The sequence below is a fragment of the Colius striatus genome, chromosome 16 (genome assembly GCF_028858725.1).
Source record: "Colius striatus isolate bColStr4 chromosome 16, bColStr4.1.hap1, whole genome shotgun sequence".
In the NCBI taxonomy this organism is placed as follows: Eukaryota; Metazoa; Chordata; class Aves; order Coliiformes; family Coliidae; genus Colius; species Colius striatus.
Genome location: NC_084774.1, coordinates 16,896,208 through 16,922,628, shown reverse-complemented (window position 1 = coordinate 16,922,628; position 26,421 = coordinate 16,896,208). Strand labels below are relative to the sequence as shown.

Genomic DNA, 26,421 nt, shown 5'->3' with positions numbered 1-26,421 from the left:
CTGATACAGGATGGATAAAGCAGGAGTCCTCCTCTTAACGTAATGCCACCATGTCCTCCCTTTCCAGGGGCCCACTGTGTATTTAATATTAGTTGAGGATCACTTTGTGTGACCACACCATCTTTATCTCCTGGCACCCTGAACGGTCACCTTTGTGTCCTGCCTCTGAACAGTTCCCAAATTAGAACAAGTATTCAGCCTATATTATGTACTCTTTGCCATACAAAGCTTTGTGGGCTTTTGTTTCAGGTGAATTTCCTGCAACTACAACAGAATTACCTTCAGCTACAAAGACCTGTTCTGCAGGCAAAAAGTCCAAAGGGATGCAACTAGTCTTCACCACCATTAGGGCTGCTTTTCGTCTTCTAATTCTTGCTGTTTAGCAGTTGTTCCACTCTAACTCAAATACTTGTGATAATAATCTAGACATCAGTACTTCACTGAATATTTATCTCTTTTAAGACAGACTTGATAGGCATAATTTTAAGAAATATTAGGAGAACAAATTAAACAATTGCCAGCTTTCTGCACACATAGAAGATCCAGTTATTTACTTGTTCGGTTGCCTCAACAGCACAAGTGAGGTGAAGCTTATGGTGGAATGTCATACCTGTTAATAGATCAACTGCTGCATGTGGGATGGAATAGACACACTCTCAGGCATATCAAGCACTTCTTCAGGTCTGTAACAGCAGCAGCAATCTTCAAAGTTAAACTGCTCTGAGTTTAACTAATGTGTAATGCCATCTGAAAGAAAAGTAGCTCTGATATAGGAAGGTTTGCTAACAAAGACAGACGACACACAGTTTGATCTGTTAAAACAAAGAAGTAACTCATCTCCTGAAAGATGTAGACTTATTACTGAGGTGGGGATACAGGAGAAATCAGAAGAGAGGCTGAGAAAATTATGATACCTATAAAACCAGTATCTCTAACAAGCCTCTCATTTTTACCATTTAACAGAGTCATGAATTTTAATATTGAGGCTTATCTTTTGAAGGTGCTTTGTAGATGTCCCTTGAGGGTCAGGACCGATTCATCAGAGGTAGAGTGGTTACTTTATGAGAAATGTTCACCTACTAGTCATTGGCATCTCTCATTTACTGATCATCTGCAACAACCTTGAGGGCTTCTTGACTCACTTTCTGTAAGGTCGTTTGGTGCATTTGGTTATGCAGGTTATTTCCTCTGGGGACTACAGAGATATATCAGTGAGTAGATACGCAGTTTTGATAGCGTTATGGTACTTTCATTACTCTCAGTCTGGGTAATGTGCAGTCATTTGAAAGATTTAATGCATACATTAAGCTTTCTCCAAAATAGAAATTATTATATTTTTTAAAAGTTGCTTTTTAATTAAAAATCAACAATTTCATTTTTTTGCTCCTAGGTCCCAAGGGCAGAGATTATTTATTTAAGGTCTAAAGGACACTAAAGCCATCCAAATGCTTCCTACTTCATTCAAGACAAGAAAAATAGTGAAACAGAAACATGTCACACCCGCTAAAGAACATTTTACTTTCATTTCCAGAAAGTTAAATCTACCTATGAGCTTTAGCATTAGTCCTCACCTTTAAGGTTTACAATCCTTTATAATGAACCAACAATTAAGATCCTTGTGTGCAAGAAAACCTAGATCATGACTACAATACAACGCTACTAACAGCCAGTGACTCAGTGACATCCAAAATGTGCTTTGCAACCCTGTTTCTTCCTCTTTCTTAGCTCTGTGTCATTTTCTACAGATTCACAAGCACCATCCTCTCTATTTGCCATTAAAAAAAAAAACTCTAACTCATCATCATTGTGGAAGCATCTTTGGCTACAGCTATATTTGGAAAAGAACAAATTGAGCCTGATTGGTCCCTCTAAATATCATTCTGATGTTTGATATTTTTATTTTTAAACAGCACAGCTGCCCTTTCTGGCTCAGAACATATATTATTTCTGATTTCAGTCATTCCTTGAAAATTATATCTGATTCTGAATTCAGAGAGAATTTTATTACTAACTAGTAGAAGTACAGTTTACCTTTCTACCTCTGTAAAGCTCCAGCATTATCAGTGAGCAACGGATTATAGATCAGATATCTTGCATACACTAAGTCTCATATACACACCTACAATGGAGTGAATTGATTTTTCAGAAGTCACTAGCACCCCCAGGAAGCCGTTCTGAAAACTTATGTAGCTTTTCTTAAGTCCTGAGATTGCAGCTGAAGACTCTTGACATTTGGCAACATAACCTTTGAATTTGTACTTTGAGTGGCTTCACGTTATTTGTATACCTCATTGCTTACAGCTGATTACAGTGATAATTCTTGAGAAACTTGCTAATCTCAAAGTATAACAGAGATGAACTACTCCCAGCCAAAGAGGAATGTCTGACATAAGACTATCTGAGTATATTTCTTCAGGAATGGAAAAGAATATATATATTTTTAAAGAGTTCTTAGCATACATAAAGTTGATTTTTAACCTGTAGATACAGAGCAATTTGTTACAAATGAGATTTCAAACTCAAAATATATTTCTGCAGATTTGGCTCTTAGGTTTTTCCTAGTGAAATCATGTAATATCAGCAAAAAGCTCCTGGAGGTACCTCTCAAGTCATCACATAGATTCTTAGTAATAACGGTAGCAAAACCAAAACACTGAACTTCAAGTATGAAGGATGGTAAAGCACCAATCAATATCTATAACTCAGTATTAAAACATTTTGAACTTTGTTTACTAGGAAAGAAATAGGTCAAGACAAACTTCAGGCATAGTTTCCAGATGTATGGATTTTAAAAAGGCACAAACTCTTTTCAAAGTTTATTGTTTTATCCAAAGACCTCTGGCTCTAGTAGTAATCCAAGGTGGATTTCCCACTCACTAACAGACTTTTGGCTTGTAAGATCACCCACCAAACTTTTGCATCAGTTAAATACAAAGTAACTGAAGCAGCCTACAATATTTTACCAAGAAGAAAGTATTTTAAGTGAACAACAACAACAAAAAAAGTCAGCAAAAGCAGCACGACACACTTGCTGAATGGGAATCTACTCAACACTCCCAGTTTTATGATTAAAACCTCTAAAATGCCCAAGGCAATTTAAATTTTTTAAAAACTATCTTGGGCATGAAATTCTTGCAAAACATGATGGTTCCAACATCCAAGACACGGAAAATGGAGAAATATATGCAAATAACATCCCAGTCTCAGGCTCGTCAAGTAGAAATCAAAAGGAGTTATATCACGTAGCACCTATTTAGAATGTTTGCTTTCAAATGCTGCATGAATTAGTAGATATTTGAAACTTAAAGCAGTGTGTCATCTGCCACAAGGAAGCTGATAACACTTCAAATGCTACCAACGGTGGGAAATGTATTAATTTTTTATGGATAGTAATATCTCTTAAAATAAAGTATCTCTTAAAAACCATCTTTATTTGAACCACACTAAAACCGAGTACGAAATTAGAAGCAATATTTCATCTCCTGTCTAGATCTTTCAATACATTGCATATGCCCTACAAGGAGACTGAGAAAGACTTTTCATTAACAATGTGGATAAAGTATTGTCTCAAATAATAGCATGTTCGTTTTGTACTTTTCAACATAGCTAAATATCCAGTCTAGTAAAATTCAAACCAGTTAAAAAGCAAAAGCACTCAATCTTTTGAATCAGGGAAATGCTACTGTTTAAATACAATTCTGTAAAGAAAAATTGGGTAGCATTTTGAAAATGTTCTTGGATTTCAGTCAGTAATTTGTCAAAACCAGCTTTAAGAGTCTAGAAATCAATGGTATATTCATTTGATGTCACAGGTGAATGTATCTGTGAATTTTAAAGACAGAACCTTCTCCCCTCAGCTCACTCCTCCTTTGGGTTGGGCTTCTTCCTCTGCAACTCACTGTAAATTCAACCTGTATCAGTGTATGAGCTGCGCATACCAATCACCTGGAACAAGCCCATGCAGAATTGCTTGACTTAATTCAGGTACTTTAAAAGAAATTCCACAGACAGAAACAATGGGAAAGCTATTCCAGAGTGACTGTTACAGACTGCCAGATCTGAGTACGAGGTGTGAAGGGCCAGCCATTTCCCACCGTATTTGACCTTTTGCAATCCGATCCCCAAGCTTGCTCTTTGGCTGACACTGCAGAACGGTGATGACATCTGCTCAGGACACTACATTATCATATAGAGGTGCAGTTCAGATCTGAGGTCACGCTGTAGTTAAATTAAAACTTGACTATCTTTGGCTTTTCCAATATTATAGTTATAATTGTTAGATTTTTATCTTAAATGGTTTTGTGTATCTCACATTCTCTAACAGTAACTTCTTACCCATTGCTTTTCATAACTAGATCTCAAACGAGCTTACAATTAGGTATGGAATATTGGTTATTTCAATTGAAAAACTGAGTTGTAGAAAGGAAAAATTACTCACTCAAGGTCAATTCAACAGGTCAGTGATCCATCTAGGAACAGACAGATATTCTGGGCTCCAAAACACTGTTCTATTTGCTCGGTTAGCAGTTTCCATCTTGAAGCCCACGGACCTCTGCGACACAGAGATAGCCAGGACAGCTGACCTCAACTGACAAAAGGGATATCCCAGACCATCTGTCATCACGCTCAGCAGTAAAAAGCTGAGGAAATGTGGAGGAAGGGAAAACATTCAGAGTTATGGAATTTGTCTTCCCACATAATTGTTACACCTGATGGAGCCTTGCTTTCCTGGAGATGGCTGAACATCTGCCTATGGTGGGAAGCAGTGAACTAATTCCTGGTCTTCCTTTGCTGCCACACATTTGCTGCTGTTTTTGCTTTACCTATTAAAAAATTGCCTTTATGTCAACCCACAAGTTTTTGCTTTTTAATTCTCCCATTCTCTCTCCCATCCCACTGTGGGGGAGTGAATAAGCGGTTGTGTGGGGCTTAGCTGCCTGCTAGGAATAAGCAACAAGATCACAGGCGCCAAGCCCAAGAACCAAGAAAGACGGAAAACATTTGCAGCCGAGTGCTCAAGATGCAGAAGAAAATGCCACGTCCCAACTAAGTCCCTTCCAGCAATCTTTAAACAGGTGCCTCTGCTGTAAGAGATCTTAAGAAACTAAAACGTTTATTAAAACTTAAGCATAATGCAGATTTGTCCATTGCAGAGTTCATAACAGGCAATGGTGATAGCTCACAAAATCTCAATAGCTATACTAGTTTGTATCTAACTATGAATTGCCTTGAGGATGCTGACACATATGTGTCATGTACATTCTCTTCAAATTATTGAGACACTCCACTGCTGCTAACAGCATCTGAAGTTAGAAAGCTTTGCTCATCATTTTTCACCCTGTGATCAGATTTGAACATTAGAGAAACCTCGAGGGCTTGTTTTGACTTTTGGAAACACTACTTTCTTAGACTAGAATCCTTTTCTTCAAATAGCACATCTTGTCTTTACTTCTCTCCTGAACAATCTCTGCAAGTTCTAATTACCACACACAGTCCCAGCTGTGAGCATGGGACTGACAAATCTAGAGGTACAAATCACAAGTTAAGCGAAAGAAAATTCTTTGCTGCTGGAACCATGATTAAAAAAGAAAGAAACCTACTAAACTATAAGATGGTCTGAATGGATCAAACCTATAAGAAAAGGGCTGACACTAAACCATCCTGTTAGTTCAGATATGTTCAAAAACGTTGCTGGAATAACTTCAACTCAAGAGACTGCACTGGATGAGGTATCACGTCTCCCATTCACCAGAATAAATCATAACCTTGGTTCAATCTGGCAAAAAGACAGATCTAAATGTACTTTATATTTCTAGATAATCCAGTAGTGCACAGATCTAATCTTAATGATCACAAATGCAATCTGCAAATGTTACTTTCCTTGATTTAAAACAGAACTAGAGAGTGGGAGTGTTAACATTTGCTTATCAGACCTAACCACAAGGCAAAGAGATGGAAACTTTCTACTTAGCAGTCTGTGTTACAAAGCTGGAGCTCCTTAAACCTTTTATAACAGTAATCTCATATCAATCAAGCCTTCTCAAAAAGTTTATAGCAGATAGTTCTTTTCCTTCAGTTTGCAACGTGCTGAATTCAGAGAAAAAAATCATTAGATTTGCCTCAGTGACTGTAACAGTGATGAACTAAGGTAAGTCAGAAGCTTATGTTTCTTAGTAGCTTTATCAGTTTAATGGAAAGGAACAATACTGTGGCAAATAGTTATGGCATGTATATAGATACTATTAACTGAAGCTGGATTTTTAAACCTTATGTTGTCTAGCTGCTTCTGATTTTACTTGAGATACACGTCTGTCCCAAATCATCCCCTTTCCATGTCGGTTCTGTGAATATAAACAATCTATGACCTCGGTACTTTTCCCCAAACCACTTCTACTGAAATAGACATCATACGAATGGTCCAACTACACTGCTCTGAGGCAGTGTACATGAAAAGGCAGTGTACATGAAAAGGCAGTGTACATGAAAAGGCAGTGTACATGAAAAGGCAGTGTACATGAAAAGGCACTGCAGTTTAGCAGTACTATTATGTAAGATGAGAATAACCAATCTTCTTAATTTTTACAACCTGAAGTGTATTGCATTTAAAAACAGTCTTACAGGTCATTCTACATCTGTGTTTATGTGATGATGAATCCTTCTGTAATTTAAGCAATGAAATATTTGTCCCCATTTGGACACATTATCGTAAAGAGTGAGCATTACAGTAAGGATGGCTATTCCTAGGGGCATAACGTTAGCTGCATACGAGATTGATGTTGGTAGCTACAATGAAGCATTATACCACTATCTCTGCTATAACAGAGCATTAGAAGTTCTCCTGCTGACCTAAAGCTCTAAAAATAAGTGCTGAGCGACTTCAACAGCTTTGCAGCAGTTCCTAAGCTAAAAAGACTAAACTACAATAGACAAACTAAATAAAGTATTGTGAATTCTTCAAGTAAAACTAAAATGTGTATAATTCAAAACTTGCATTTTCACAACATAACAATACTTGGACAATGCTGCAATTCCATATTAAATGCACAGATACAAACACAGGAATGCACAGAAGCTACAAACATAGGTAACACTCGGGTCTCAAATTATCTTCTTCTTAATGAAGAAATGGTTTTCAAAAACGTGGACAATGCTCCCAAGCACTTAGCATCTCTTACATTTTAATAACTCCATCAATTGACCACGATGCAGCCTCAAAAGCTTGCAAATACTCTCCAGAACCTTTGATATTTACAACTTTATTAATACTTCTTTCCACCTTTTCTGACTTAGAAGTACACACGGGAACAGTCTTCCCATGACTTACCACAAAGGTCAAGCAGATTAAGTAACTAATTCTCGGGAACTCAATGAAGCCTGAGTGGGTGCCTTAGAGAGCATCTTCAAGCAGGAAGACATGTGTTTGTTTATTACAATTTTAAATTACTTCAGATGTTTATAAGCACAAAAAGCACCTTGTTCTTCCACTACTCATTTAGAAGACCGAAAGGTAACAGAAAGCATGCAACAAATCTGAGAAATGTTAACAGTAATACAAAGCAATTATCAAAGGTGAAGGCCACTAGTAATATACAGAACAGATAAAACAGTTTCTATCTCCCTCTCATAAAGCTTCCTTAAAAAAATTGGACTTGTTAATGTCAGATATTTCATACCACTACACTGTGCACTGTGATTCATCTCACACTTTACCTCCCTGTTGCATCTATTTTCCCCTATTCTTTGGGATTCTTGTGACTGGCCACTCTTACTCTCATTTTTTTCAGAGGATGCCAGTATAAGAGGATGGCAATTTGTTTAAAATCACTGTGCTTGATTCGAAAGCAGCAGTGCCTGTCGTCTAGTTTGAGCTGCTGAGTAACATACATTACATTAGCATGTAATGCTATCCATTTCATGTCACATCCATACTGAAATATAATTTATATACATATCCATTCCATATCCATACACAAAACCTTTTCCAGGTGAAAAAAAAATCAGAAAAAATCCAATCTCACTTCCATTGAGAACAAAGTGAGTGCCAAACTTAGGGTTTTTAATTAAAAAAAATCTAATATAACATATCTTTAAAACCAAAAAACTAAATCTACTGAAACCAAGGATTCCATTGCACATCCACTACCAAAATTGAGGATGAACAAGAGAATTATCTAAAAGGACAACTGTTACTTCCATGTCAGCACACTGTAACATGTGAGGACATGATGTTGATCTGAATGGTATAAAAACCAAATAGGAACAGAACAGTGTCAACACTTGAAAAAGCCATTCCAAAATTTGAGGCACTTTAGGCCAGGGAACCTGATGGCTAGCAGGCTTGTTTGTTTCTGGGATATGACAAATGATCTCATCTTTCCAATACCCTTGCTCCAGATTACTAGACGAGTCGTAAATTTACAGCACACCCAAAACTGGAGCACTGTCTATTCGCAGCACAAAGCTCATATCAGTTCTACTCCCTGAGGTTCTCTCATCTTTACCTGTCAAAATGAAGGCCTTATCAGAACATGTTGACAAGCATTTATCCATATTTAGTTAGGTATTTTCACATTTTCTTCTCTATTCTTATTCATCAGTTCTGTTCTCTCTTTATTGTTCTGCAGCATATTTGGTACACTGCAAACACTCAGAGTGTGCTGAATCCATGAACTTTCACCTTAAAAAAAAATGAAGTGGAAAAAAAGAGAAGGATTCTACACAGAGCCTACATTGTGTAAGCTCATATTCTTCCAGTCAGACCTTAAGTCAAATTACAGCATTTCAGCAAACACTAGCTTACAGTTTCTGAATAATTAACTGTGACTCACCTAATATGAAAAGCTGTGTGCCACCCTAAGTACCTTTGCTCTTCATAAAAATACTTTTCTCTACAATTATGCACGAACATAAAAGGTTTTTAAACTGAACTACATTCCCAGTTTCTAGAACACAAGAATTTCCCCTCATATGAAGTATACTTTAAAACTAAATTTCAAGACTCTGATACTGCTTGCACCATTGCTTGAAAAAAAGGCCCAATCACTTGATTTCCAAACTAAGAAGCACCTGAAAAGCCAAAAAACATTACAGAAGGTACTTCTAATGTATAACAGAATTCAAGCAGTAAGGTTGTGATCAGAATTTATTCTGAGCTCTGCAGAGCTTAGCACACAAAATTTGATTGCATGCAGGAAACTGCTCACCTAGGTATCTGCCAGTAGAGAGGTGTTAAATGAAAGCCACCCTAACAGTTATATAGCAGCAGCATATATTCATCACAGCAATACACTCGCCTTAGCATGACTTTAGAAAGGCCAAATAATGATTACTGACATTCCTAACAATGAAAACTTTGAAATTCTGTTTCTGTTTATATAGTTTCCACTTTTGCAATAAACACTATGGGGCTTACCCATGCAAGCTCCTTGGGAAACCTAACTGAGCAGCATGACAAAGCAGCTAGGGCTATACTATTATTTTAAATGTCAGAAAAAACAAGTAGGTTGTATCTGGTAAGCAGTATGCTGCTGTGTCCTTCCATTAATTATTTTCAATGGGATAAGACACCAGGCACAAAGTTTTCTGCTGTAACACTAGTAAGCATATCCACTATACATCTGTGGCGCTTTTTTCCTGTTTCAGCTACCACTGCTCTTCATTTAGGTCACAAGATACAACCTTGTCTTTTTAGAGCCCAAAGTTATTTCCTTAGGTAGTTGTAGAGCTAGATGTAAGTACAGGTTGCAAATGTACTTCCAGCTTTAGAAGTGTTTAATGTGAGTATATACAGGTGTGTGTGTTTGAATTGACACAGAACTGGGCATTAAAAAAATTCTCTTGAAATCCTGTACATCTCTTGTGAAAATAAAAAAAAAGTGAATCATGGCTTGTCCTCTGAATGTCTCCAGGAAGAACTATCATCACATATTGCACTGTCTGAGGAAAAAATACAGCATCTACAAGAAGGCTTTGAGCTTTCAAAGGAAATATGCCCTGAGAAGCTCAATAAATGAGACAAAGTTTATATGCAAGATATTCAGTTAAACTCAGGCTTGGAAAATTCCAGCACCAAACTGAACCCTTTAGCAAAACTGTTCATTTCTAAACCAAATAAACAGAAAATAGACAACAGAAACAAGTCACAAAACAGTCACATTTATTTAAGAAATATATCAAAAAAAATTTTTTGAGGTCATCATTTTCTTAAAGAACTTAAGGAGAAAAGCTTTTTATTTCAAAGCAGCACAGAGTTCAGTGCTAATGCTTCTTTAAATAAATGAGTCTGATATTGCATATTTAACACTCTAGGGATTTGCATGGTGAATATGTGGCAGATACTTTAGAGAAAGGATACTAATCTGTTTACACTCCTGTAAACCATGTTGCTCTGAGCAGGCATCAAGTAGGCATAGTACATACACTGGCCTTACGAGGCAACTGTGAAGCCCTACATGACAGTCCAAACTCTGACTTAAATAGCAAATTCATTTCCTATATTGAACATTTCCTGATTTGCCTGGTGTATCTATAATTAGGAGTCTTGCTATCTTAAAGAAAACCAGAAAACACCATGGAACTCTTGTTAGGGGGCTAGTTTATGTAGAAAGCCACACAGAAAACAGACAATTCAACCCATATTGTTTGTCCTCCAGCCTCACACTTACGGTTTGTATTCAAATTAGATGAGAACAGAGGCTGCATCTTTTTATGCATTTCTGTGGGACGCAGCATCCTGGAACCTTGATTAAAATACAGTTCCCTTTGGCTCTTCTGATATACAATTTCATCATTTAGAAGATAAAACATTACAAGAAATTCTAACAGCTGTAAGTGTAATGCAAACAAATCCATTTAAAATGCCCTTTGAAATGTACTGGTATTTGTTAGAGTGGAGTCTGATATGGCAGGCTTGCATTTTTGCACATACCTGTCATTTCCAACAGCATTCACTGCTCCTCTAACTGAAACAAGTCCTTCGTTCCTCATCAATGCACGCTTTTGTCTGTGAAGTATCAGAATGTTTTAATGATTTATTTATTTCAAGTCATTGGTAGTAGCTAGAAAGTCAATAGGTGCATGTTCAAACGATTTTTTCTTAATTATTTAAGGCTTCAGAAGATTAAAAAAAATCCTAATGCGAACTGAGCATTCACTAAATAAAGCTCAAAGAATAAGAACCTCTACAGTCCTTTAAAAAATAAACAAGGGACTTAACAAGTTAACTTTGAGAATAACCATCAGATCTGCCCTTCCTGATACATGTTCCTACTGTTGCATATTGAGTAAAAACCATTGATATCGGTGCACTGACACTAACAGATAAGCAACAATGAAGATGTATGGCCACCCCCTTCTAGCCTTTGGCGTTGAAATAATGTCCACTGTGTGATTAATGGATGCTGCATTTGTGGAAAGGTGCTGTTATTGTTAAGGATTTCTGAAACAATGTCTGTTCCAACATGTTTTTAATGCAGCTAAGGTCAGCACTGAAAGATGTCACGTGAACACTAGGGACTCCTGAAGCAGCTCCCAAGAGACAAACAGTAGCGAAGATGCAGTTGACATTCAAGGGGAAAAGGCATCTGGCCTGGAACTGTAACTCTTTTCTGAGTATTGAAGGTGGGTGCATATCAGTAAAATATAGTGAACTGAAATGAAGTTGACTCATAAAGAGTGCACAGTGACTCGTCTACTAAGAAGAGACAAGTAAATTGTTATTGAGTAAATAAAATGTTATTGGCAAGGAGGACAGAACAGCATAAACTAATCAAAGGCTCATTCTCCTCTGTAGAGAAGTACATAAATACATACTCTTGTCAATCAGAATTTCCAGAAGTTTTCTTTCAGATGAACTGATCAACAATGTTTAAAGAATGAGAAATTTCTTATCTAATAAATGTTCTTTTAGAACTTTCTCTTGAGTATAGCAATACCTTTCCTATCAAACAGAAGTTTAGATGTTTTAGAATGATGCCAGAACTGATCCAGCAGCAACTTTCCACCTAAACCATGTCAGTGCAGACAAATTCTAACTTGCTTTCCAAATTATCTCATGTGTCTCAAGCCTCTTCCACCAATGTCAGTAGGGAACTTTTAGGAAAGACATTTGTTTCTTACAATGTAAGCAGTTTCCAGGATGTCCTGTATGGCAGCTGCTGAGGGATTTTAGTATCATGCAGTAAATTTGAGACTATGAGACATTTTGAGAGGAGCAAATGAACAGGATGATCGGCATGGTTACCCTATTGTTCAAGATTTCATGAAGCCAAGCCTTCCAAAGAGCAATAAGGGTTCTAACATGATGTAGAAATTACTTTCCGGTATGCACAGATAGAACTTGCCTTGAGGAGAGAAAAATTTGGTATTAAGCAACTTTTGCTGCAGACAGAAACACAATGTACTTTATGTGCACAAGAAAAAGAATCAAATTCAACTTTTACAGGTATTGATAATTTCATATGTTTATCTATGATTAAGTCAATTGATTTACCAACACCTGAGACTTCATTGTATGCGTGTTTGCCCAAGGAACACAAGAAAAAACCTGTGTCAACGTTTCTAAGATGTTTAATTGTAGATCTGCAGTTATTCATGACCAAGAAAGTCAACAGGACCCAATTGTTACTGCTACTATTTACCACAGATGTTAGATACTCAGACTGACCTCCCTGTAAAACGGTGGTTTCGTGCCAATGCTCCTCAGTGTGAGCACAGATAAGCAACGCAGGATGCTGCCTTTGGCTGAGCAATGCCTCCGTTTTTAGTTAATACTTCTCCGAACTTCTTTGTGCTTTTCTGAATTCAGATGCATAGAGAAGAGAAACAGCAGCCTCAGGATATAGGTAAAAAAGGGTCTCTTTCCCTCCCAGTACATCGTTATCACAACAGACATATGCTCCCACAATATGGAGCGGTAGGCAGAGCTGAACATACAGTCCTTTGTGTCAGAGGCTCTCTGCAGTTCACTGCTCCTGACATTGAGTCACAGGGTTAAACACAAACAGTGATCCTGCACAGAAACATCTGCATCACAGAGCAGGAATGAGAGTTAAGTCCTCTAACCTGCTCTCTACCTCTCTGTCTCAAGGCTGTAAAATAGTGGTTGCTATTCAATGTCTCTGAGAAAGGACAGTTTGTACAGGAAAAGTGCCTGACCTTAGGAAAAGGCAGCTAATATTCTTCCCGTTCCTCAAACCTGAAAAGTAAAATACAATGAATTTTCTTTTAATAAAACTTTTTTAAACTATATACTTTTCACTTAGCTATTGTGAGATCCTCAAAGGGAGTTTGAATAAAAAAACCCTTTTCTTTTATAATGCTTGAGGGGGAAGATTCTGCATTTTAAGAGGTCCCTTGCAAGGCACTAACAGCCTTTCCAGAAAGAACCAGACGGGTTCACCTTTTCATGGCAGTGTGAAAGATTATTCCTGGCTAGTTTCAGACAGGAGGTAGTATGCTATTCACCTGAGCCCTGATAAATCAGGGTCACTTTAAAACATAGGAAATGTTTTCCTATTTATATGTCCAATCCACCAATGATTCAGCTGCATAGGGAATGAAAAGTTCATGTGCCTTTCATTTGGTTACAGATTGCCTGAAGCACTCTTTATACTTTAAACACAGAGCAAGCCCACTGAGAGGAAAGACAGATACACTCCTCTTGCCTGGTCCCACTCTAAGCCCTCAAAGTTAGAGTCTGTGGAGTGCAAGTCAGACTGTTCTGTTAGATCCCAATATTGGGTTTCACAAGCAGTTCAAACATTTGTGAAAGGTGAGACTTGTGGCAGAGGCTAATGCAAACACTTTAAGAGCTGCTGTGACAAGAAAAGCCACAAAAATTTCAATAGGAAGACAGAATCTGTTGTCCATTTTGTTGTCACCTGCTTAGCAGCATTGGTCTGTCTTTGCAGGGCCCAATGTCACAAGACTTTGCTTTAGGGAAGCCCTTCTGTGAAAAGCTTCAAATGCAAGTTAAGTCTCACAGAATGGAGCTGCAGCTCTCAGGAGACTTGAGGAATTCCTTGGGCAGCAATCTAAAAGTCCATATCTTAACAGTGCCCATAGCTTTCTGACTTGGCTCCATGCTTTCCACCCCCACTTTCTTGCTGCTGCAGTAAAGCACAGAGGGGATGTACCAAATGGAATGGGAACCTAGTCACTTTCACCTCAGAAGAAAAGTGGGGGAAACTCATACAAGTCAGTACTCACTACAGTGAATACAGATTAAGAGATTGAACTGAAGCTCAACTGACCATTTATTTCACCGTTGAAGGCAGAGAAATTTGATGGCATGAGCTGCAGCACAGGCCACCTCTAAGCAAAAACACCGCTCCGCCTCTAAACTCCACACATACGAGGGAAAAAGAGAGGGAAACCCTGCTCTAGTGAATCTTTTATTTTCTCAAATTATAAATCTAAATTTAGGGCTTGCCTTTTGGGTTTTTTGTTTGTTTGGTTTCTTTAAGTCATCTTACATCAAAAGTATTGCTGGTATTAGTTCACGGACTGAGAAAACATCAACCCAAGAAAGTGTGTGCCAGAACACATTTCTCCCTGCCGTGTTCCAGACCGGCAGAAAGACAGGAATAAAGATGGATCAAATCAATCTAAACTGTCCACATACACAGTAAATAAATCCACGTGTTTAGACTCCTTCTAAATGAGCTCCAAAAGACAGAAAAAGACAGAAAATATGAGAATCAGACACAGAATGAAAGCCACTAAGAAACATCAGATTTAATATGTGCAGTTGCCACTCAAATGGACCTAGGAGTTTAATGATGTAGCCTGACTGATGACATCAAACATAAATGAACTGCCCAGGAACACAGATAACACCCTACTCAGCAGGATTAGGAAGCAAATGAGCCTCAGCCTTTGTTTGTGCTGTCTTCTTTCTCTTTACTGATAGAATACAGTTTCTGACAATGCTTTTGCAAACTCTTCAAGAAAGCTTTTTATTTCTTGCATTGTGGTTCAGTCATGAATGCTGAAGAAAAAGAGGTGGATTATCTACTTGACAGTAATTGGGAAACACCGCAGGACACAAGTTCTGTTCTTTCAAGCAAGAAGGGTTAAAATTAAAATAGCTGATTTTAATGAAAAGATCAGTACTGAAGCCCATGGCAAATTTATAGTATGTGTAATAAATGAAAAAGAGGTCGCTGCCAGAATGCTGAGAAGTGTCAGTGGGCAAGGGATCAAGAGATCCAAGATGGCTCCAGGCCACTCTGTACCAGCTTCCTGATCTCACTGTGAACATGTATTAAATACCAGAATTACTAAAAGTGAAATGTGTCTCAAGTTCCTCAGAGACAACACACATCCTCCAGAAGAGAGCTGTATACATCGATTCCATATATTTACGGAAGATAGCAAAAGAAGTGGATTCCCCAATAAGTACTTGGGGTGAGAAGAGTACAGAAGAGTAATAGATCAGAGTATGAATTAGTAGAAGACTAGCTAGTCTTCTTCACTGATAATCAGGTGAAGAGTTAACTTCGAAACACTAGGCATTGTTGAGCATCTATCATTAAATTCTTCCCACTACTCCACAGAAGCTCTTAAATTCTAAACTATCTTCTTTGCCTAACATCCTTGAAAATTTTCTCTTTTCATTCTTTAAGCAATATTCCCTTTCCCCCCCCCTTTAGTAAATACAATTACCACCTCAGTCCCACCTTGCAAAGCTAATCTGTATCAGTCATTTGGTACCATTTAAATATTTGAATATTGGCATCCTTGGCATATTGGCACACTCAGAGTAATTGATACTGATTTTTTTTATTGTCTCTGGCAGTCTAAACTTTAAACTGCACAAAAACCACCCAATTTTTATTACAAAGTTTACACACTGATTTCCTGTATTTGTTACTACACAACAACTGGACCACAACAAGCAATGATGAGGAGGTAAGATTTCTTTTGCTGCATTTTAAACTGACTGCAGCAGATGCCTTTTTTAGTCCTTGGAAGATTGATGATTCCATTATTTGTAGTACTCAGCAATAAATCTCTGAGTTTAGGCTAAAGTGAGCACTTTTCCCTACTTTGCGTCTTCCATTACACAGTTATTCATCATGTTTAATCATTCATTTACCTCTGACTGCTACTGCACTTGGGGAGGACTGGCACATTATTGATTTTTGACTTTTACCCTTTAGAAGCCGGGTAAAGGGCTTTGCAACTGCTTAATCAAAAGTGACATGATCAGGGCAGGAGACTTGCAGATCTTGGGAAATAGCAGCTAAACAACACACTAAGTTATGATGAAATGAAATTAGGAGTCAACAAAAATAGCAAATTATAGTAAACTGAAAATTAAAGTGGATATTCCCAGGGGACCAAAAAGTACAAATCACTCTTTTGCCTAGCAAAACACATTTCTAGGAAAAAGAATTCTAAGATTAAACAGAGAGACTTATAGAGTCTTCCTCCAAAATTCAACAGTGTCAAATCATCAGAAAATGTCAAAGAGACCTTAAAATATTGCAAGGCAGAGTGAGCAATGCAATTACAGGAAATATCACCTATTCCTTCTGTAATAAGAATGTGTATTCTGTTTCCCGTGGTCTGTAAGAGTGTCCTGTAATTGTTATCAGAATCATGCTTTCAAAGAACATTGAAAAGATATGTTTCATTTAAAGACTTTATTTGGTATCTCTTTCTTCTTAACTATTATTTTTTTCAGCAATTGTGAGCAAGTGCCTCTTGTTTACTCAAATAGAAAGAAACAGTGCAATAAGCAACTATTCTGACAGGCATCACAGAAGCTCAGCATCACCTTCCAACCTTGCTTCAATCAAGGCGTTTCATGAGCTCTCTTAACTTGTCTGGATAGTCAGAGCTGCTCAAAGTAATGCTGTAACTAACTTCAATGGAGGAGTTTTGAGCAAATGTCAGGGAAGTAAAAATTGCCTCCATAGCTGTGTGCAATTAGATTAAAGGGGTATTATTCACCAGCTACTGACCGGGAAGAGACAAAGTTCTGTATAGTTTTTCATTATTCTGCCTTCAGTGAAAAGAAGGATATAAATAATATGTTTGTCACTGATCACTACAGCATTATGTATTTCATTTTAAAAAAAAGTGTCTTCATCTTAACAACCCTATCAGTTCATGTTCTGCATGATTTTCAGTTCCCCACTAACAGAAAACACAGGTCTGGAAGCAGACTGAGACCATGCTTACAAGAAATACTTTTCTGATAGTATGCAGCAAACTATATATTTGTTGCAGTCAGATGTTGTGAAGTACACAACACTACAATAACAGAACATAATTATTTCCATATCATACTTAATAATTTGAGTAAGTTGAAGCGAAATTCTCAGTGCTTGTACCACCAGCAGCAGTAAATCTCAGTAAAGCCACTTCAATATGGACTGCTATTTTGTATTTAAAGTGTAAATAGTAAAGCCTGTTGGTTGGCTTTATACAATTTAATTCATTTTACATTGCATTGCAGAAAGTCGGTGCCAAAGGAGCAGGGAGAACATGGCTGAGTCGGTGGGCATGTATTTCCTTTTTGGGTGGGTGACTGTGTTTTTTTGGTAATACCAGACCCCTGCTATCCTGATGACATACAGGATGGACAAATGTGACTCAAATCTCAACCAGGAATCTCATCTATACAAAGCTGTCAATAGCCTCCTGAGCCAATGCTTCTGACAACTGCTTTATGATTACACTCCCATAATTTGTCCCAGGCAACAGCCACTTCCCAGCATTCATACTGCCAAAAACTTCGGCAAGTCAGTCACACGTAGCACTGGTCAGCTTCAGAACCCCAGCACACCACCTAGATTTTCCCAAACTGGCTCACTGCTGCTACTAGAAGGAAAGATGGTAATCACACAGGAACAGCAATGTTTCTTTAAGCAAACAAAAGCTATTTGTGGCTTATTACTTGCTGTCCCAGGGCAAATAACCTGTCACCACCACTTCTTTACATCATTATCCTACATTGGCAATCTCTATGCAGTGGCCAAACACACAAATCGTGCTTCTCTGAACCTCTGGAACTGCTATACTCCAGACAAACTCTCTTCAGAATTGTCTGACTCAAATCTTTGTTTCCCAGTTGCTTACCTCCATAACTTGTTTCACTCACTATCATAGTTTTAACACAAGAGCCAAACCTATTTGCCTACATGACTCAAAATGAATATTCACCATAGAATATTCAACGGATATTGAACCATTCTAGTTCAATTCCAATGATTGACATGATTACAGCTCCCAGCAATGAGTTCCCCAAGCAGCCTAAAAGTCTGAAAAGAGCAGCAACAAAATTAATGGAAGCCAGGAATGGAATAATGGAAGCTTGCTAGTTACTTAGACCCCAGAGACCTTGAATTCCACAGCTCCTGGTTGGCATCGTGCACTGAATCATAGAAACATCCAGAGAGAACAAAACCAATGATGAAGTACACTGCATCATACTATACCTGTTCTGACTACTAAGCAGTTAATTCAAATCAGTGCAGAGTTTTAAGGATGTAACACATAGGCAAAGTATTCAATATCAAAATAATAAACTTCTGGTTATAACGAAGCAGGTACATTTCAGGGTGATAGTGGTAAACCACTGTATTTGGAACAGCAAACTCCTATACTACTCTGATCACAAGAGTAAACCTCAGAGATAAGAGGAGAAAAGTTCATGATCATTTTTAACCATAACTTGAAGACTACACAGCCAGAATTATGACATATCTGGTTCTCAGTGCTCAGAAGGATACTAACCAGTTAAAAACTTCTATTTAAACAAACAGATATGTATCTAATATAGGCAAACAGACAGACTCTTAACTTACTAATGGAGGAACTAATACGTGGGTGGCTGCTCTTAGAGAAAACGTAGCTGTACTTTCAATGGCTATACATTTACGATTTTGAATCCAGTTGCCTGCTGATGCAGACTCTGGCATACAACTTGGAAAAAGAAAGCAAGCTCATTTTGGCAACAGGAGGTTTTCCTGAAAGCATAGTAACTGAACTCTGACACTACTCAGCATCTATGAATCAACAGAGGCCATTCAATTCGGCATCTGCACTGCAAAGCTAATCACATTCAGTGTTTAAATGTTGGCCTAGACCAGGATGCATTAGAAATCTGAATTCTTAGCAAGTAGAATAGGGAAGAATTGGTGAGTTAAGAAAAGACAAAACTTTCCAAGGATCCCTCAGATGAGAAAAAAAAAATGAAACAGATGTTTTCTTTTGAGTTTCAACTCTGCCTAGTAGACAGGCACTCTCTCGTTAGCTGTCAAAACAAATACATTGCTGTCCTAACACCTCCAGTATTTAAAGTTTATTTTCCACTGTGAATCAATTATTAAAGCTCTCTCTCATGAAAGACACTTATTTTTCAGCATTTATTTCTCATTTACAGCACTATAAATGAACTATTTTATAAAACAAGCAGTATTTCTAATAAGGCATGTTAGCTGAGATAGGTAAATCACTGAAACTCACTGACAAGAAGGTTTATAAATAATTAAGTAGCTGATATACAGCTGCATTACCATGAGCCTCTGATTATTCAGACTGCCATATTTCTCAGCAAGACACAGGCACGACTTTGTTTCTATAGTATAAAGAGACTCTTAATTAAATCTTCATTCCTCAGTGTACCAAGATTTATCTTTCCTTACATCAGATTATATTTAATGCTGACAAATGGGTTTTTTTCTGCTTAAATCCACCAAATTGGTGATGGGAGTTCCTTACAATCCTTTGTTGTTTTCAGCTTCTTCAAAAGAAAGTGCTACATATTCTTTAGGTAGAAATTAATTGCACTACTCCAGTCTTCAGAGCAGTCATCTGAATATTATCATTCTTGAAAAATTTCCATTTTTACATATTTTTAGTATGTTGGAGTGATCTTAACCCATAGTTATAAGATTCCATGTAATTGCCTGTGTCTTAATGACCTCGGGCTTTGAATACAATCATTGGTCTTTGCACATTGCTTGTCACTTTTAGTGCTTGAGTATTGACATTGTATCTCTTTTAGGTTCCTTGCAGCCTTTTAATGACTATGCCAATTAATAATGCATCATTCTCTCTCCTCTAGCTAATTTTAATTGCTGTAATTTATGTCCCTAGACAATTCTTGCACTACAGATGCAATCTATACCACAGTGACTGAGTTAGAAGATCACACTGTCAAGGTCCCTAGCAGATAAACAACACAATTTCAAGTTCATAGACATCATCTACAATCGACATCAATTACTGTTCAAGGAAACAAGTCATGACATTACAGGTAACAAACAGATCATTGTTATGTTCTGGAGCAGAGTGGGCTTCACCAGCAGGGCTTTGATAACTAATTACAGCTTCAGACTGTGCTTTACAGAAATAACTCAGTTTGAAAGGGAAAAATCCACCCAAAATTAGCAAAGATAAAGGTTATGCACCTCTTTAACAGGCCTATACTGCTGCACAGATATTCTCAGAAATATGTAACACCTTTGAGGCAGTGTTAGATCGTGGCATAAACACTCTAGTTCCTTGCCTAAAGCCTGACAATGCAGAATATCAACTTCAATTTTGTTAACTAAAAAAAAAATGTTTGCAAAGCTCATGGGTACAAACACAAGCTTACAGAGAATAAAATTGTAACTAATCTCTACTCAGCTCTACAGACAGCCCAAAATAAAGGGTATAACCATGAATTGTGTTTGTGCCATATTTGATTACTATTCAGTTCATCCACTTTCTAGTACTAGGGATGCTTCACAAATCATATTCCAGTCTTTCACTTAGTACAGTTTACTTTGATCCACAGCCCTGTGAAGTTCATTCTCTCTGTTTTTACTGTCATCTCTTATTACTTTCAATGCACCTGGTCAAAACCATAAACTTTCATGTGCCACTTGCTTCTACTCTTCTTCCAAAGCTAAATATCTTTCTGGCCCAGCACGTCACACTCTAGTCACCCTAATAATCCTCCTCAAGCATATTGGCCTGTTCATCTGTGTCCAAAGGACACAGAAGCATTAAGACAGCCTAAAACCTGTATTGAGATGCATCTAACTATATCATATAAAATGAGTGGATTATACTGTGCAGAGCCTTGTACTGTACTAGAATATTTTCTTTTTCCAGTGAGTCAAAAGCCATTAAAGATAATACAAATGTCAGCTTTAGACAAAATCATATTTCTCTTTCCAAAGATAAAAAGTTCAACAAGGTTAGAAAACCATGAAAAGAATGTCAAACAGCTCACTTGCCTGCTATCTCAGTAGCAAACTGCTACTGAGCTGGGTATAAGGTATTTCCCATTCACCAAAACATTGTACCATTGCAGATTACTTGAGACTATTTAACTCTACCAGTGTTCCATGTTGTAACAAAATGAAACTAAAGATCTATGACATAATTTGGTATCTCTATTATTGATATAAATACTATTTTTTCATAGGGTATAAAAGTGTAAAATTATTGACCTCGAGCACTGCAATAACTGTAAGTCTTATGCAATAAATATGCACTCTGTTAAACAATCAAATCCATTTACTTTTACAAGTGTCACAGACAGTGTAATTTGTCCCAGTCACCTTTAATGATCCTTTCTCTTTAAGAGTGTTGCCTTTAATACATGGTAATACTAAATTAAAGATAAAATGAAAAGCAAAACTTATTGTGGCTTACAAAACATCTATCATCATTCAACTTCCAACTGCCTACTAATGAATCTTTCAAACAGTACACATCTTTAACTAGTCTCTAGTGAACTATATTCTTATATACTATCCTCAGAACTCATCTAAAATGCTCCATAAATTTACTGGCACAGAGTCAACATGTCACATATCCTTAACCTGTTTCCTCTCTTGTAATAGAGCCGAAGCACTCATTTGTTGTTAATTAATTATAATAGGCAGAAAGGTGAAAGGGGGATGGAAAGACAGGTAGGCTAGAACAGAATTCAAGTCCCTTAACTTCACCTGCCTAGAAACCCTCAGTTGTTGAAACCCTTGAGTGCTCAACTTTAAAAGCATAAAATTAACTTTCACGTGGGGTGGGTCGACATTTAAGTATCTCACTCCCCCAGAAACTCGGCTGTTAAAACAGTTGTATCGCCCCTTCAGAAGAAGTTCAAATTGCAACTCTCACAAAGACACTCGTATCTCTTTCATCAGCCTCTCTTTGGTTACAATCAGTTTTCACTTCCCAAACCCTTTCAGCTTAATTTTCTAGTGAGCAAAGTCGCAGTTTTTGAGGACCACACACTGTACTGTAAATACAGTCAAGGAACTCACAGAAGTATAATGAAATTGCATTTGTAGCACATTTATCCATGAGTAACTCTTACTAGCAGTATTATTAGCTGTAGAAAAGCCAAGCATGAGACACAAACGTAGCAATGATTTCCATTACAACTCCCCACTTAAAGGAGAGACAAAGCTAGATTCTTAGGACAGTGGAGGAAATAATCATAATAAAGATGTAATTCTACTGAAAGCCACAGACAACAGCAAGGTCAGCAGTGTTCTCTCTGTATGATTTAGAATTAAGCTTATAATGGGTTTCTCTATTAGCTCACATGTGAACTGCTAAGCAATTTTTTCTCCCTCTCTAGCTTTATCAGACTAGGAACAGTAGTAAGTATGTTAATCAAAGACAATGCCTAACACTGCTTTATATAGGGTTTCAGGATTTTTTTGCTTAAAAAGCCTCTTAAATCTACTCTGGTGTATTTTTTCATATTCTGAAGGACTGAGTATAGCCTCTATATTACTGCCAAAAGCCTGAATTGTAGCAAAGCTAAATCCTACACACTCCAAATTTCTAAGATTGGAACAGCTATAAAGAAGTTCACAGCCACTATAACTAGCAGCTGCTGGTGCTGTAAATAAACTTATTTTAATTAGAGAATGTTTCTCATTATCCATACACTTAAGTTCAATCAGTTTCAAAGGCTGTGCAATTACTTCCTTGGTCTACAACATAATCTGTGCAAAATACTCACAGTGGAACCTAAAAGTTTTGAAAGTTTGCTCATCTTTATTCCAGTTCTTGCAGTAGAGAACTTTTTTAATAGTAGAGTTGCTCAACTTTTATGACATAAGAGTTTGTTACTACTAACCAAATAAAAAGCATGAACACAAATCCAACCACCAGTGTACTCCACAACTGTTTATATTAAATGAAATGAGATGCTTTAACACCACACCAAGTGGTTCTAGCTGCTTCTTAACAAGAAAGTTTCCTTTCCTCCTTTGCTGAGGACAATGAATCACAGAATACTTCCAGACATGAAAAAATAGATGGCCAAATCTTCAGACTGACAAAGGCACAATGAAGACTGTTACTTCCACCCACTGATGGTTACTGCTCTCTACCTCCATACGTGCATTTAACCTGCACCATGTTCTTTGATACGAAACCGCAAAAATAACAGGGCAAAGGGTGGAAAGAGAGAGCAAAGAGCAGAAAGAGAAAACATACTGAACTGAACTTTAGGGTATTCAGAAAGCAGAGAGAAAAGATAAAGACAAAAGATGTCTCAAAATGCAAGAGACAAATTGAGCAGTACAGGAGAGAGGGAATATGAACAGCTTGTCTAAACAGAAACATCGGTGGTAATTAGCAAAAAGCAGCACAGATGTTTGCTCCCCTGCTCCAATAAAGGGTAAATGAACTGATAGGACATGCTTTAGAGATTTCAACCTGGCCTAGAGCTCAGCTATAGTATTAATTACACCAATCTGTCATCTGCATTTATTGTAAAGACCAGCATTTAGGACCAGTGTACTGCACCAATCTTACTCATAACAGTCATTCCTGGAACATCCTTCCACGAGTCAGAGATTAACAATAAAACTCCCAGAGTGAAGTACCTAAGAAGAAAAGCATCTAATGCAAATGGTGAAGATCAGAAGAGATACATCTGCATTACACTGTTCTGTTATTTACTGCCAGAGTCCCACTGCCTTAGTTTCAGATTTGGACCACAGGTCATAAATTGATGAGGGACAGAAGACAGGCTTTCTTTAATCCAAGGCAAATGAGACATGGCCAAACAATTATATCTTAGCAGATTGTCTCAGCAGCAGAGAACACTGGAATCACAAATTTGATAGTTTTATTGAGTCATACCATAGTTTAGAACTACTTGATTGAAAAGCAACAGTATCAAGAAACTATATTCATAATTTTAAATCCCTTTTGCCCACATCAGATTATCAGTTGTCAACAGAACACAACAGAAACCCGTGGATCATTAAAGAGTCGTTCAAAGAATAAACTGTGATTTGTATTGTTCACTTGCTATGGTTTAGCTTTTAAATCAAGTTGCTTATGTGGAGAAGATGTAAAATATCATAATAACAAGTATTAAGAAAAGTTTTAAAAGTTACTATTCAGCCAATACTATTAATTTGCATGCCAGAAGCAACAGTTTCATGTCAGACAAAACATGCTGCTTGAAGGAAAAGAAGGCTTAAAAACTGGCACCACATTAAGAAATCAAAGCATTATAAAAATAGTTTACTATAGAGCCACAGAATTGTTTAGGTTGGAAAGAACCTTTAAGATAGAGTCCAGCCATTAACCCCGCCCTGTCACATCCACCACTAAACCACGTCCCTCAGTGCCACATCTGCATGTCTTTTAAATACCTCTGGAGATGGTGACACCACCACTTCCCTGGGAAGCCTGTTCCAATGCTTGGTAACACCTTTAGTAAAGCACTTTTTACTGATATTTAATCTAAACCTTCCCTCTGATACAGGTCTTAGTAATTCAGTTGTCCTGAAGCTTGCATCACAAACTTAGGACTTTTCATCTAAATCTACTTCATATATATAATTTTTTAAAAGTTGACTACCTATGAAACTCACAACTGTAGTCACTCCAGTGTCTATTACAGCAGTGAGTATTGTGTTTTCTGAAAAAAAGGTGCAGCTGATAAACACAGTTCACCATTTTTTACTAGAGTGGTACCTTGTAGTTGAGTACATTATGCATTTATTAGGGAGTCAAGATCGCTTTCAGAAAGACTACTGAAAGAATTTGCCATGAAAAATGGACACTTTCAGATATATATAGCATTATTTTATAGATTATAACTTCTCCTTTAAGCTCCTGGCTGGTGCAAATCTTTCAATATCTTATAAAAAATGTTGTAACTAAGCCATAGTAACCTCTTCACACTTCAGGCTGTTCATGGATCCTATTTCACGGCTCATTCAAAAGGAAGATTAGAGGACATTTCCCATTTCATATATTAAATAGTTTAATTCACAAGGATTCGTGTCAATGTATTCAAAAGCAGCATGTTTCCTGTATAAATCATGTTTTTTCATCCCAGTTAAGCCATATTGCACTTGCAGAGTCACCCACTGCTACTGCTGCTGTTTCAAAGCATAAACCCTACAAATAGGGAACTACTCAGCCTGGATCTTTAAACTCAGTTCCTGTTTTCTAATAAAATAAGAAACACATTAACTCATGTATCAATAATTATGTATCCACATAAATAAGAAAAACCTCAGAAAAACACTAATTTACAAAGGGCTCATATCTTAAAACAACCTAAAGAATTTGCAGTTGTGTTCTTTCAGTAAGGACTGAAAGTAACTTCTACCATTTCTACAGAAAGCAAGGCTAACAAAAGTCTTGCTGAGCTTTCCTGCAATTTGTCCCGTCCTACTGACAGATACTGAAGTAAATCAGTAAGATCCACGACATATATTTTGTCTCCCAAAAGCAGTTCTTCCTAGAACATATGACCTCAGCATTGTACTGATAAATCTGTTGCCTCTTGTGTCTTTAACAAGATCAAGCTGAATCAGCATAACTGAAAACCAGAAATAATTAAGTAACATGCTTAGTAACTTTCCCCAGCAATCAAAGGAAGAGGTAAATAGTTTACAGCCAAATTCAAGTTTCCCTACTACTTGTACTCTCAGTTTGATTATACGTACTTTTGGCTTTTTATAAGCAATATGGCAAACAGTACCCAGCTATTTTCTTGCACTACTACAAAATATATAACATATTGATGAGTCCATAAATTCTATGCACAATTTTTGTCCAGCAGTAATATATTTCACTAGTTGTTACTACAGTAAATCATTGCAGGAGGCAAACAAAAGATACTGTATTAGATTTGGATACTCTGCTGCTGAATTATCCCAAGAGAAAAGCAGAGGACAAACCTGCACTTCCTGAGACTCACCATTCCCTTGTCAGCAAACACGTGTCACACTGTGTGCAATGTGTGCATTTCATCCTCCTCTAGTGTTGGTTCTAACAGAGCATGACAACTTACCAGCTCTGTCAGTAAAAATGTCTTAGGAGGAGCTAAGTGACATGTCTGTTGGTTGCTACAATCTGCTATGTCTAATTGGGTTGATATGTTTAGATGGCAATGCAGTGCAGTAATACACTAGTTCCAGAAAT

At 37.3% G+C, this 26,421-nt stretch overlaps 1 protein-coding gene across 3 annotated transcripts in view; it reads right to left on the bottom strand.

Annotated features, from left to right (window-relative positions):
- SULF2 (sulfatase 2) overlaps positions 1–26,421 on the bottom strand; it is a 130,324-nt gene that overhangs the window by 70,956 nt on the left and 32,947 nt on the right. Inside the window, exons 1-2 of one of the 3 annotated variants that reach the window (XM_062009250.1) lie at positions 10,928–10,956; positions 611–747 (exon numbers count right to left, since the gene is read on the bottom strand). The exons of 1 other annotated variant lie outside the window; for it this stretch is intronic. The gene's annotated coding sequence lies outside the window, so the exon portion shown is untranslated. Of the gene's footprint in view, positions 1–610; positions 748–10,927; positions 10,957–26,421 lie in introns of those variants that run through there. One more of the 3 variants, XM_062009247.1, reaches the window with a different exon arrangement.